Raw genomic sequence first — 15,359 nt, forward strand, 5'->3', positions numbered from 1 at the left:
TGTAAATACCTGACTAAGAAAGGGGGAGAAACCTGCTTGAAAAATAATGAATTGTTCGCAGTGAAGTGGAAGGACAAACGGGATATTTTTGTCCTGTCTTCCATTAGCACAGACATGATGGTCCAAATTAACAAAGCATCAGGCGTTGTTAAGAAACCCCTCTGTATCCAAGACTATAACCTTAAAATCAGAGGGGTGGGCTTCAACAACCAAATGATGATGCTGTATTAAGGCGTTTGTTATTTCCAAAGAAACAGGAACGGGAGAAGTGGGACTTTGAGTGAGGTGTGCAAAAAAGGCCAAGGGATCAGTCACAAACCATTTATTGATTGACAATAGTCAGGTGGCACAATGTAGTTCCAAAATATACATAAAACCATCATTGGTACATGTACATCCTTGCATATATACATGGTAAATGTAGGTGACAATACCCCAATGATGCAGGGCAAGAAATGATTGAAAGGTTACAACATCCATAAAATGCACAGGGTCACAACATTGCTATATAACACACAATAAAAGATATGGTGCATGTGGTAAGTCCGGTGCGTTTCGTGTATCAAACACTCTTCAGGGGCAATTGAGCACCAACATCTAAAAGCAAGGAAAACAAAAAGTCCAAATAGTAAAAAATAATAGTGCATGAGGAAAAAATGGGGTATGCATATAGGAGAGGCTAGAAAGCCACAGATCCCAGATGTATACTCACTTGACCAGAGAGTGTGACCACCATGGGTTCCATAGTCACAGGCCACCGACTGAATCAGGTCCGGGAGCTGAGGGGGGAGCACTCAAGACAGGGAGAGAGAGAAAATGCCAGGCGCACACCAAAGGAGTCCCCATAGAGTAATGTATCCACACTGGTATTGAGATGAGAGGAGTGAGTCTGTGGTAATGATAGAGAGTAATATATATAAAGTATGCTCCTGGGCTAGCAAGGGCCCCTAATCCCAGAGTAAATGTGAAGAAAATATTAGCATATGATACCCTCTTACCTAGGTAGTAGATAATGGCCACATATAACCTGCCCAGTAATGGATATGCTGCCTGATGGTAGGCTAGCAGAGAAATGGGGGCCCTTATGTGCACCCAGCCACCCCTCCCCCCAGCAGGGAAACTCCCCCCAGCGTCAGACAGTGCAGACACCAGGCGAACCGAGGCCTCCTCCAGCGCAGGGGCACTCGCCGCCCACAGCTGCTGGGGACGCTGCCGTCCACGTGTCCGCACAGAATGTAAACACAACGCCGACAACGTGACGGACGTCACGCGCACGGCGTGGAGGAATGACGCAGACGCAGGGAGGGGAACCCGCCCCGATCCCCCGTCACCCACAGGGATGACGAGGAGAAGAGGGGAAAGGGGAGGGACCCCAACCTGCGTCGCCGCTCCCGGATGCCGAGACAGGAGGGCAACCAAAGGGACATGGACTCCCGGTGGGGGGCACACATTAGCACAGACATGATGGTCCAAATTAACAAAGCATCAGGCGTTGTTGAGAAACCTCTCTGTATCCAAGACTATAACCTTAAAATCAGAGGGGTGGGCTTCAACAACCAAATGATGATGCTGTATTAAGGTGTTTCTTATTTCCAAAGAAACAGGACAAAGTGGATCCTTCTTAAAATTTCAGGAAGTGATCATCACAGCCCTGTTTTATACAGAAGGTGCTGTGGCTCAAACCCCCAATCCAGATGTAGTGCCGGCTGCATGAGAGGCATTTTCCTGATGTCCTCTTTAGTACCCTAACCTAACGCTCACCCCAAAGAAGATGTGTCTGTAGCAGACACGGAATAAGACCCATATTTTCTGTCCCTTCTGTCCTAGTCAACCTGGTATCTGCCTCAAGAACTGCTTCCACTAGTGGAGTATTAGTAAACGGCAGCCCTCAAAATTTCCACTCACCTGCTCCCATTTAGCGAGTGGAAAAAACTTGAGGGCAAGTCTGGGGCTACCTCGGGGGGGGGGGGGGGGGAGCGCCACTGGCAGGCAGGGTTGAATGGGGAATGAGAGCCTTTCTCCCAGTGATCGCTAAGGAACCTGGGGAAGCGAGAGGAGAGTCGGCCAGATCATCACACAGAGCGGGGATGCTTTGATTTGAATTGCCTGGCGGCCGCTGTTAAACAAAGTCCTGCCTCCTGGACCAGCTCTTTTGATAGACAGCACACTGGTCCAATGCCTGGACATGTGATGTCTATCATAGGAGCCAGTCCAGGAGGCAGGACTTTGTTTAACAGCGGCCGCCGGGCAATTCAAATCAAAGCTGTGTCACAGTAGGAGATCCCCACTCTGTGGGATTTTCCGGCCGCCTCTCCTCTCTCTGATCCCTGTGCACTGGTGAGGCTGCACTGATGGGCACTGGTGAGGCTGAGCTGATGGGCACTGGTGAGGCTGTGCTGATGGGCACTGCTGAGGCTGCGCTGATGGGCACTGCTGAGGCTGCGCTGATGGGCACTGCTGAGGCTGCGCTGATGGGCACTGCTGAGGCTGCGCTGATAGGCACTGATGAGGCTGCGCTGATGGGCACTAGTGAGGCTGCGCTGATGGGCACTGGTGAGGCTCCACTGATGGGCAGTGGTGAGGCTGCACTGATGGGCACTGGTGAGGCTGCACTGATGGGCACTGGTGAGGCTCCACTGATGGGCACTGGTAAGGCTGCATTGATGGGCACCAATGAGGCTGCATTGATGGGCACTGGTGGGGCTGCATTCATGGGAACTGATCAGGCTGCATTGATTGGCACTGATGTGGCTACACTGATTGGCATTGATGAGGCTGCTTTGATGGGCACTGATGAGGCTGCATTGATGGGCACTGATGAGGCTGCATTGATGGGCACTAATGAGACGGCTGTCAGAAACTATGAAATCAGACCGAGACAGAAGCACAGTTAAATCACACTTGTTTAATAATAAAAGTAAATAGAACAAACATAGTCAAAACATAGCCAGAGTTCAGGAACCGGAACGGATAGTCAGACAAGCCAAATGTCAGGGAGCCAGAGATGAGCGTAGTAAAACAGCAAGCAGGATCTGGAGCCAGAAGGGATGTCAGCCAAGCAAGTCTTTAACAGGAATGCAGGAGATAGTCTCTGTGATGTTGACCAAGGCGAAGGCAGAGATCCTCTGGGCTGGACGGCTTAAGTAGGCAGGAATAACGAGCAGGATATCATCAACAACTGAGTAACTGTGGAGAGATAGGAGCTGGCAATTATCCGGCAGCTGAGCGGCCAGCTCAGAGAAGAAAGGGCTGAGCTCAGTCCTGACAGCGGCACTGATAAGCTGCACCGATGATGCTGCACTGATGAGCACCGATAGGCTGCATTGATGGGCACTGATGTGTCTGCACTGATAAAGTTGTTGTTAATATTTATTTTTGTAACTTAATTCTGCATAAAACATTTAACGGTGTCATTTCATTAGATAATTTATGAGGGTGTGTTCATGGGCAGGGTAGGGGTTGGGTGGGACAAGTGGTGGTGAGTAACTCTTAATGCTTGGCTAGTAGCACAGGAGTCAGGACTTGAAATGTTGAGCCCTGGTATAGAGTACAGCACAACACAGTCTAGGGCACACAATTCATACATGGTCTCAAATGATGTTAGATAGTCAAGAAACTGGCTATCACATGTTAAGAAACTCTAAACTAAGAGGCTGTTCAGAGGCAGTTACAAAAGTTAAAGAAAAAACATTAAAAAAAGTAAAAAAAAAAGTTGTTTTATTGAGTTTATATTTTATTGTTACTGTCACTGTGTTTAATTGGTAACCATTGTAGTTTTCTTTGCAGGAACGCCATTCAGCTACAGCACTGATCTGTTTATTCTGACAGCAGCAGGGTGAGCTTTCAGAATACATACATCAGCGCTTGCAGCTCTGCTGGAGGAGATTTCTCATTCACAGTTAAAACAAATAAAAAAAAAACATATATGCCCAAACATGAGGGGCCTGGGGTAGTCACTGCAAATTATAGGCGCTATACAAGTACCTCAAATAAATAAATCTGTACTAAAAGCGTGTCTTTTTTCAACTTGGCTATGGCACCAGCTGGTGTAAACAGCAGTAATGACATCAGTTCAATGGACAACTGACTCATAAATATTCCCATACATTGTCCTCTCACAATAGCCACAACTGAGCATCAGCAAGTAAAAATACTACCAAAAATGTTCCATTGTACATAGCAGTATATTCTTTAGGGAAAAAGGAAATGGAGAGAATGAATAACAAGGAAAATATTTATTTTTCCAAATTGCTTGATTTGCTGTAAATAAAAGCAAATCCTGTGTCACGCAAATACATTAATGTTGTACATTCATGAAAAGTTTGTTTTCCTCCCTTTAAATCCAGTGGCAGCCCGTGCATTAGGGCCCCCCCCCCCATCATGCGTTCGGCTCCCTAATCTACATGCATGGATTCCAATGGGGGGGGTGGTATTTTACGAAGCACGTGATTAGATAGGCTCTGATAGGCTTCAAAAAAGGGTACATTGGGATGCAGAGCACTGTGCTCTGAGCCCATCCAGTTGTGTGACAATAGCGAATGAATATTCGCGATTGTCACACTGTACCTCCTCCCGGCCAATCGGGAAGCAGGTCGTGAGTGGCCGAAAGGAGAAGCCAACCTATTGGCCTATGAGGAGGAAGGAGGAGGGGGGAGGAGACTTATGGCCGAGGAGACGCATGGGAAGCCCGACCAATGGAGCCGGGACTGAACGACGGGGGGTGGAGGGGTAGGTGGGGTCAGGTCCGTCTGCCACCCCCCGGCCAATGGAGAACCTAGCCGCCACTGTTCAAATGTATGTATTCATTTGTATCGAATATATGTTAGCCCTAATAGTGGCATAGAGCACTGTCTGTATGTTATTTTTATTTAATAAGTATATTAAACTTTAACTTTTACAACAAAGCTCCAGCTCAATACACAAATGAATCACATACTGTATATAGAGCTTGTTCACCCTTACCGTTGGGGAGGGCGGTAAAAAATGTGCGGTTCAGCCATGTTTTTGGCACATATGCTTCGCTGGGAAGCCAATGTTTCTGTGCTGAGAACACACTCACTGTACGCCCCCCCAGCACAGAGATCAAGCTGTCAGAGACAGCTGTTGGTCCAGACTAATGATCTCCAGCCAGCAGGACCAGTTCCCAATCATGTGACCACTGTGATAGCCAATAACTTTCACCCCCCTTCCTGCCCAGGCCAATTTTCAGCTTTTAGTGCTGTCAAAATTTGAATGACAATTGTGCAGTCATGCAACCCTGTACCAAAATGAAACTTTTTACATTTTTTTAAACAGATAGAGCTTTGTTTTAAATGTATTTCATCACCATAGGGTTTCTATCTTCTGCTAAAAAAACAAAAAAAAAATACGGAAATTCTGAAAAACTAAAAAAAACTTTTTCTTAGTTTCTGTTATAAAATTTTGCAAATAAGTACCGTATTTATCGGCGTATAACACGCACTTTTTTCCCCTTAAAATCAGGGGAAAATCGCAGGTGCGTGTTATACGATCCCCTGCGATCTACTCGGCTAGGTTCGGATAGCTCCGCTTGGGACTACGAGTGGAGCCGAAAGTGAACGAGAGCCGCCGGGAAGAGCCGGGGACCGGCTCTGTGTATTTCTGCGCCGGCCGCGCCATTTTCAAATCGCGGTCGGCGATTTTGAAGCCCAGGATGGCAGGGATAGAGGATCGAAGGCTGCACTGGGGCAAGGCTGCACTGAGAAGGCTGCACTGGGGAAGGCTGCACTGAGAAGGCTGCACTGACATGGCTGCACTGGGGAAGGCTGCACTGACATGGCTGCACTGGGGCAAGGCTGCACTGAGAAGGCTGCAATGATGGGCATTTATATGTAAGTTTTTTTCCCTTCAACTTCCCTCCTAAAAGTTTTTTTTTCCTTAAAATTCCCTCCTAAATTGGGGTGCGTGTTATACGCCGGTGCGTGTTATACGCCGATAAATACGGTAATTTTTATTTCTCACCGATATGCGCTGATGAGGCTGCACTAATAGGCACTGATGTGCACTGATGAGGCTGCACTAATAGGCACTGATGTGCACTGATGAGGCTGCACTAATAGGCACTGATGGGCACTGGTGAGGCTGCACTGACAACGCTGCACTGATGGGCAGCACTGATGGTCATTGATAGGTGGCACTGATGGGCAGCACTGATGGTCATTGATAGGTGGCACTGATGGGCAGCACTGATGGTCATTGATAGGTGGCACTGATGGGCAGCACTGATGGTCACTGATAGGTGGCACTGATGGGCAGCACTGATGGTCACTGATAGAGGCGGCACTGATGGGCACTGGTAAGCTGCAAAAGATTTTAAAAATAAATAAATATGTGAAAAGTGTGGCGTGCATTTTTTATTCAGCCCCCCAAATAAATGGCTTCAGCCAAACACTAACCATGAGTGAAAGAAAAGTTTTTGTGTTATCATTCATATTCTCTGAAAAATGGCCAAGAAATCATAAATTCTGCCAGGGTATGTAAACTTATGAGCACAACTGTATATGGTTTATTATGCTGGACTAGAAGAAGATGCTTTGTGCTCTTTATAGAAACAATGTGTCTTTTATACACAGCTCAGTGCTGACCTTCTACTAATGATCACCATGTGATAGCAAGAACACAACCCTAAAATGTGCCCTTAGGCATGAGCTTTGGTCAATGAAGAGCGATCCCTTCGGATTATCGAGCATATGACAGGCGGTGAGGTGACGTTGTGTCCGATCCTCCTCTCATGCTTCAACCCTGCGCTAGAGTGCCGCAATGGCTTACATTGCACAAAGTTCCTGGGCACTTGCAGAGTGGCCCTATTTACTTGAATGGGTCACACTCAGCAGAACTGACGGGGATAGAATTCCTGCTGCGGCTGCAAAGACCGCTGCCTCTGCAGCTGAAGGGGGAGTGGCTAGGGGGCGGTAAAAACATGGCTCATCCTTGGAGTTTACATGCATTTGTAACATGCAAAACATTTTTTAGGCATTATTTATAATAATATATATATATATACACACACACATAGTATATACTGTATGAGTATATTGTGAATTCCCCCAATCCTGCTACATATCATCCAATCATATAACCGATGCTTCTAGACATTACTTCATTCCCATGTCAAATTATATTCTATATGTTTTGATCATATAATGGAACCCTGTATAAATACTTCTCATTTATCTACATAAGAGTCTCATCTTGTACTGTATGCACTATAGCTGTCATACGCTTCATGAATATTATTTTCCTATCACACGGATTACATATTAATGGGAATGGTATGTGTGTTGTCCAGCTATGACCACAATCAAGGCTCCCAGAATCCAGTGGTGGCTGTTGCTCAAATTTTTTTTGGGGGGGGGGGATTGGCGGTGCGCAAACAAATTGAAAAATTCTGAAAAATACTGAAAAAAATCTGCGGCAACTGTGGCCGTCAAATGCAGCCACTGTGACCCCCCCCCCCCCCCCCCGGCTCACTGTCTGACTGGAACTTACCCCATCTTGGTGTTGGGTCAGGCAGCGGGTAACGGTGGCGAGCTGGGAGATGGGCAGTGGGTCAGGCGGTGGCTCCTGTGTCTTCCATGCTTTTCCTCCTGCTGAGCGTCCAATAGGATTGCCTGTCCTTTCAGCCAATCAGGTGACAGGTATCAGACCCGTGCTTCCTGATTGGCGGAGAGGCTGTTCAGCATTAGAAAAGTGAATATTCATTTGCTTTTCTAACGCATCTGGGTGGGCTCCGAGCGCAATGCTCTGCACTCTGAATCCACCCTATTTTGAAGCCTTTTAGAGCCTATGGTTCTAATCAGGTGCTTAAAAAAATTCAGGCGCCCGGCGTACTAAAAGAGGCCTGACGTCTGAATAGGGGGCGGCAGCAGCGGCCATGGATAGAATCATGCTATGCATGAATCTATCCATTAAGCATATACAGGGGGTGGCGTAATAGAGGGGGCGGTGCCCGTGCACCCTTAATGGATGGGCTGCCACTGCCAGAATCCCCTACACATGGTAAAATAGCAGTATCGGTGCAAGACTAGTTTCTGATACACAGCACTTTCATAGTAGATACACACAGCAGCCACTTTATTAAGTACACCTGTTCAATTGCTTGGTAACCCAAATTGCTAATCAGCCAATCACATGGCAGCAACTCAATGCATTTAGGCATCTAGACGTGGTGAAGATGACTTGCTGAAGTTCAAACTGAGCATCAGAATTGGGACGAAAGGGGATTTAAGTGACTTTGAACATGGTATGGTTGTTGGTGCCAGACGGGCTGGTCTGAGGTTTCCAAAAACTGCTGATCTACTGAAATTTTTTCGCATAACCATCTCTCGGGTTTACAGAGAATGATCTGAAAAATAGAAAATATCCAGCGAGCGGCAGCAGTTATGTGGAGGAAAATGCCTTGTTGAGGTCATTGGAGAATGGGCAGACTGGTTCGGGATGATAGAAAGGCAACAGTAATTTAAATAACCACTCATTACATCCAAGGTATGCAGAATACCATCTCTGAACACACATCACATCGAACCTTGAAGCAGATGGGCTACAGCAGCAGAAGACCACACCGGGTGCCACTCCTCTCAGCTAAGAACAGGAAACTGAGGCTACAATTCGCACAGGCTCACCAAAATTGGACAATAGAAGATTGGAAAAACATTGCCTGGTCTGATGAGTCTCGATTTCAGATGCGACATTCAGATGGTAGGGTCAGAATTTGGCGTAAACAACATGAAAGTATGGATCCATCCTGCCTTGTAGCAAAAGTTCAGGCTGGTGATGTAATGGTGTGGGGGATATTTTCTTGGCACACTTTGGGCCCCTTAGTTCCAGTTGAGCATCGTTTAAACATCACGGCCTACCTGAGTATTGTTGCTGATCATGTCCATCCCTTTATGACTACAGTGTACACATCTTCTGATGCTCAAATCATCTCACCACTGGATTCTTGAACATGACAATGAGGTCACTGTACTCCAATGGCCTCCACAGTCACCAGATCTCAATCCAATAGAGTACCTATGGGATGTGGTGGAACGGAAGATTTGCATCATGTATCTGCAGTCGACAAATCTGCAGCAACTGCGTGATGCTATTATGTCAATGTAGCGGTCACTACCTAAAGGTAGGTGCAAAACAAATTGGTAGGTCACAAACAAATTGAAAAATTCTGAAAAATACTGAAAAAACCCCCATCAGTTGCAGCCTCACTGTGCCCATCAAATGCGGCAACTGTGCCCATCAAATGCAGCCACTGTGACCCCCCCCCCCCCCACTCGCTGTCTGACTGGCACTTACCCCATCTTGGTGGTGGGTAAGGCAGCGGGTAACGGTGGCGAGCTGGGAGACGGGCAGTGGGTCAGGCGGTGGCTCCTGCATGAATCTATCCATTAAGCATATATAGGGGGTGGCGTGATAGAGGGGGCGGCGCCCGTGCACCCTTAATGGACGGGCTGCCACTGCCAGAATCCCCTGTTGGTAGGCAAGTCAGTGATGCAGGCATCGATGGCCTGTGACTTTTGGTTCAACAAAGCCCCGGGAATCCAATCAGTCAGGCGGGAGGAATTATTCAGAGTAATGTCTTCTTTTTCCCAACTTGGAGGTACTGTACCAATGGAAGTAGTGGTCAAAAGGCGGAGGTAGAGCTCCGAGCATAAATGGAGATACAGATTGTTCTAAAAGGCCTACGGGTGAAGAGTTATTCAGAGTGACTCTTTGCTACACAGCCTATGTATTCTCTAAAGTAAATTTACCAAAGCCTATATGTGAAGAGTTATTCAGAGTGACTTTTTGCTATCCACCCCATGTATTATCAAAGACCATGCTACTCCATTTTTCCCATGAAAAGTTATTCAGAGTGACTTTTCATTATCCGCATTGCTCTAAGTATTTGCATAAGAAGTCAAGGAAATGATTACGAAGCAGCAAAATAGCATCTCAGAAAACCCTTTCCCTGTCCCAGTTCAAGTTATGCAAATAAAAGCAAGAGAAAAAGTACAATATGGACTGTTTCTATTTCTATGGGCTGCGATGTGCTTGGTGTTGAATGTGATTAACGGATATAACAAACAAACAGCAGCTCCTACGGGGGTAGTGCGCTACATGGAGGTCCCACCGAAATATCTGTTTCACATTTCACTACTAGCCATCTCCCATAGTAACGGAGTCTGCACTTCAGTGACTGCTGCCGAGATAGCCTGCAGTTCAATAGTGCCTGCCGCCAGGTGTCGCTGGGGAGAACTTTGAAAATGTATAGCTAGTTCCTCGTGCGCTGAACCACCAAGGGGGGGTGGAGCCACACCCCAGAGGAAAAGATTGTTCAGCGTGCCACGCACCATACGAGAGGCAGAGGAAAATGGCGGAAGGTGTTTGGAGTACACCCGCCATGCAGCGGTTACCTAAGTTGCAGGACCGAGTCCTAATTGATACTGGTGTACGTTTGGAGCTCACCGGAGGATTGGCACTAGGAGTGATTGAAGGAGTAGAGAGACTTTGTATGTTGTGTCCCGGATGTCGGAAGCCTACGGTTGGAGTCGTTGCCTGGGCTCGGTGTGGGCATTGTGGTGTTCAGCTAACACGCCTGGGACCCGTTCAACAGGAAGTCAGATACTATTCTGCCAGTCTTACAACCGGACTTTGTCTGTCGCAGATGCAAGTGACTCGGAAGGCCGGAGAGGGTCGTATGTCGCCTGCTGCAGCAGTGGAGGAGCTCCCGTCTGATTTGACTGATTCGGAGCTACCGGAGGACCAGGTAGGACCTGATGGGGGAGCCTGTAGCCTGGCCAGGGACCCAGGGACTGTCGGAGTGAGTGGACAGTCTCTGGAAGAAACCCCCTGCTGTAAGTCCTTTGTTGTGCCTGTCCGGAAGGAGCCTAGTTTGCGAGAGGGGGATCCCTCGGGTGAGCTGGACAGGGTGAACAAGGGCCGGGCTGTAGATTGGGGGTCACCGCAAGTACTGGAGAAATATGGGTCTCTGGACAATTTGTTTGAGTGGTCATCCCCTGAAGAGGCTGAATCTAGTGATGAGGAAGAATGGTTCTTAGAAAGTTCTACCTCAGTGGAGGCTTCCACTGGAGCCTCAGAAAGGTCACTCAGCTCATCTAAACCCCCCGTACCCCCCTTCAACGTTTCATCTACTGTCCTTCCTACCAGGACAGCTACTTATCAAAAGTGGGTCAGCAGAGCTTCTGATTCCTGCGTTCTGCCTGGCCGGGGGAAGCCTAAGGAATTACCTAGATTTTCCAGATTCCAGCGAGAAGTTCAGAAAAAAGTTGCTCAGGAATGGGGCGGTGGATTACCCTTACGTTCCTGATTGAATCATGGAAATTGTTGAAAATACCCGCAGTTACTCCAACTCAGTGAAAGGACAAGGGGACAGTCGCAAAAGGTTACCTGACCCGAGGTATTACTTGTAAGCAGGACTACTGGTGAGATAGCCACAATTGTGCTCAAATACCCATGTTGACTGCGGGAGGGCAGATGGGCTAGGGTAGGTTTTGCCAAAATTGACTTTTCAGCAGGAGACTCTCATTCAGTTTGCCTAACATGGATAAAGTAATGGACACTAGAATGTGCTGTCTCTGTACTTTTAAAAGGACTCCTGTTTAGGAGCCAAACAGAAAGTTTATTTGCCAACGGGCATATGTGTTCATTGCCTGGCATGTCTGTTCAGGTTGCGCTCTGCAGGAGGTATGTTAGACTCCTTTTGAGGGAGTGACAATCCTGGCAGGGACATACATGCCATATAAAAAAAAAAGAAGAGAGAAAATCTGTATGTTTGATTGATTACCCGACAGAGGATGATAACCCCCTCTGTTTGGTAATGTGTAGTTAGTTGTAGTCTCTTAGGTGAATAGGAGATGTGACGGCTGTCTATCTTACAGATGAAGGCCTGCAGTAGGCAGAGTACTCCTCTTGTGGGAGCAGTGCTCTGGTTCTGCTTGTATGGAATGTTAGCTGTAGGGACCTACAGTAAGGAAATGTAAATTGTACAGAAAATGTGTTATGTGTCATTTTGTACATTGACTATTGATGTTATCTCTTTTACAAGTTTATTTCCTTTTCCCCATTCCAACTTGATGTAATGAGAAGCTCTTTCCTCCTTAACCACTTGCCGACCGCCTCATGCAGATATACTGCGGCAGAATGGCACGGGCAAAGTAACGTATGGGTAGGTTACTTGCCTCCCGAGGGCGCGGGGTCTGATCGGACCCACCCCCGGTGCCTGAGGCGGTCGGCTTCTGTCCCCGAGCGATCAGAGGTGAGGGGGAGGCCATCCATTCGTGGCCACCCCCTTGCGATCGCTCCCAGCCAATGACAATCTTCCTCTGCTGCTGTAATGTAAACAGCGGCAGAGGAAGTGATCTCATCTCTCCTCAGCTCTGTATTTTCCGTTCCGGCGCCGAGGAGAGAAGACATCTGAGTAAGTGCACAACACACACACTTATAGTTAAACACACCAGGCACACTTTACACCCCCCATCACCCCCTAATCACCCCCCCCCCCCCCCCGTCACAGTGACACCAAGCAGTTTTTTTTTTTCTGATTACTGCATTGTGTCAGTTTGTGACAGTTAGTGTGGTAGGGCAGTTAGTGGTAGCCCCCTTTAGGTCTAGGATACCCCCCTAACCCCCCTAATAAAGTTTTAATCCCTTGATCACCCCCCGTCGCCAGTGTCACTAAGCGATCGTTTTTCTGATCGCTGTATTAGTGTCACTGGTGACGCTAGTTAGGGAGATAAGTATTTAGGTTCGCCGTCAGCGTTTTATAGCGCCAGGGACCCCCATATACTACCTAATAAAGGTTTTAACCCCTTGATTGCCCCCTAGTTAACCCTTTCACCAGTGATCACCGTATAAGTGTTACGGTTGACGCTGGTTAGTTCGTTTATTTTTTATAGTGTCAGGGCACCGGCCGTTTATTACTTAATAAAGGTTTAGCCCCCTGATCGCCCGGCGGTGATATAACTTAGGTTTTAGGGTCAGATAGGGTCTGTGTCACCCCAGGCAGTGTCAGGTTAGCGCCAGTACCACTAACACCCACGCACGCAGCATACACCTCCCTTAGTGTTATAGTATCTGAACGCATCAATATCTGATCCGATCAGATCTATACTAGCGTCCCCAGCAGTTTAGGGTTCCCAAAAACGCAGTGTTAGCGGGATCAGCCCAGATACCTGCTAGCACCTGCGTTTTGCCCCTCCGCCCGGCCCAGCCCAGCCCACCCAAGTGCAGTATCGATCGATCACTGTCACTTACAAAACACTAAACACACATAACTGCAGCGTTCGCAGAGTCAGGCCTGATCCCTGCGATCGCTAAAAGTTTTCTTGGTAGCGTTTTGGTGAACTGGCAAGCACCAGCCCCAGGCAGCGTCAGGTTAGTGCCAGTAGCGCTAACACCCACGCACGCACCGTACACCTCCCTTAGTGGTATAGTATCTGAACTGATCACTATCTGATCCGATCAGATCTATACTAGCGTCCCCAGCAGTTTAGGGTTCCCAAAAACGTAGTGTTAGCGGGATCAACCCAGATACCTGCTAGCACCTGCGTTTTGCCCCTCCGCCCAGCCCAGCCCACCCAAGTGCAGTATCGATCGATCACTGTCACTTACAAAACACTTAACGCATAACTGCAGCATTCGCAGAGTCAGGCCTGATCCCTGCGATCGCTAACAGTTTTTTTGGTAGCGTTTTGGTGAACTGGCAAGCACCAGCGGCCTAGTACACCCCGGTCGTAGTCAAACCAGCACTGCAGTAACACTTGGTGACGTGGCGAATCCCATAAGTGAAGTTCAAGCTGGTGAGGTGGCAAGCACAAGTAGTGTCCCACTGCCACCAAGAAGAAGACAAACACAGGCCCGTCGTGCCATCGCATTTTGAGAGACCCGAACCTGGAACCAGTTACAGTTATAAAAGTTACAGTTACAAAAAAAAGTGTTAAAAAAAAAAAAAACACAAAAAAATATATATAAAAAAAAAAAAGTTGTCGTTTTATTGTTCTCTCTCTCTCTATTGTTCTACTCTTTTTTACTGTATTCTATTCTGCAATGTTTTATTGTTATTATGTTTTATCATGTTTGCTTTTCAGGTATGCAATTTTTTTATACTTTACCGTTTACTGTGTTTTATTATTAACCATTTTTTTGTCTTCAGGTATGCCATTCAGCTGCAGCGCGGATTTATTTATCTTGACAGCAACAACGTTTGCTCCCACGATATATAAAGCCGTGACTCCAGCGGAGGCGATATATGTTGAAGCATGGGGGCAGCAGGGGCGGAGGAGCGATTTGCTCCTAACTTTTGAGGCAGATGCCCCCATGCTTCGGCATATATAAATGGTGCATGTATGCCCATCATTAGAAGTGGGTGGATGAAGGGAGGTATTCTAATGGTGGGCATACCCACCGATCAATCTCTTTTTTTTACAGGCTGCATGAAAAAAAAAAAGATTACAATATATGCCCAACAAGGACCAGCAACGTACTGGTATGTTGCTGGACTTTGAGTGGTTATACCAGAATGATGCCTGCAGGTTTAGGTATCATCTTGGTATCATTCTTTTTAGCCAGTGGTCGGCTTTCATGTAAAAGCAATCCTAGTGGCTAATTAGCCTCCAGACTGCTTTTACAAGCAGTGGGAGGGAATGCCCCCCCACCCCCCACCGTCTTCCATGTTTTTCTCTGGCTCTCCTGTCTCAACAGGGAACCTGAGAATGCAGCCGGTGATTCAGCCAACTGACCATAGAGCTGATCAGAGACCAGAATGACTCCAATCATCTCTATGGCCTAAGAAACCGGAAGCTATGAGCATTTCATGACTTAGATTTCGTCGGATGTAAACAGCGCCATTGGAATATTGGGAAAGTATTTTATCATACCGAGGAGGAGAGATCTAGGGTCTAATAGACCCCAATTTTTTCAAAAAAGAGTACCTGCCACTACCTATTGCTATCATAGGGGATATTTACATTCCCTGAGATAACAATAAAAAATGATTTAAAAAAAATGAAAGGAACAGTTTAAAAATAAGATAAAAAAAAAAAAAGCACCCCTGTCCCCCCTGCTCTCGCGCAAAGGCGAACGCAAGCATCGGTCTGTAGTCAAAAGTAAACTGCAAAAGCTCCATGCATGTGAGGTATCACTGCGAAGGTCAGATCAAGGGCAGTGATTTTAGCAGTAGACCTCCTCTGTAAATCTAAAGTTGTAACCTGTAAAGGCTTTTAAAAATATATTTAGTTTGTCGCCACTGCACGTTTGTGCACAATTTTAAAGCATGTCATGTTTGGTATCCATGTACTCGGCCTAAGATCATCTTTTTTATTCCATCAAACATTTGGGCAATATAG

The sequence above is a fragment of the Aquarana catesbeiana genome, linkage group LG03 (assembly GCF_042186555.1).
Source record: "Aquarana catesbeiana isolate 2022-GZ linkage group LG03, ASM4218655v1, whole genome shotgun sequence".
NCBI lineage: Eukaryota > Metazoa > Chordata > Amphibia > Anura > Ranidae > Aquarana > Aquarana catesbeiana.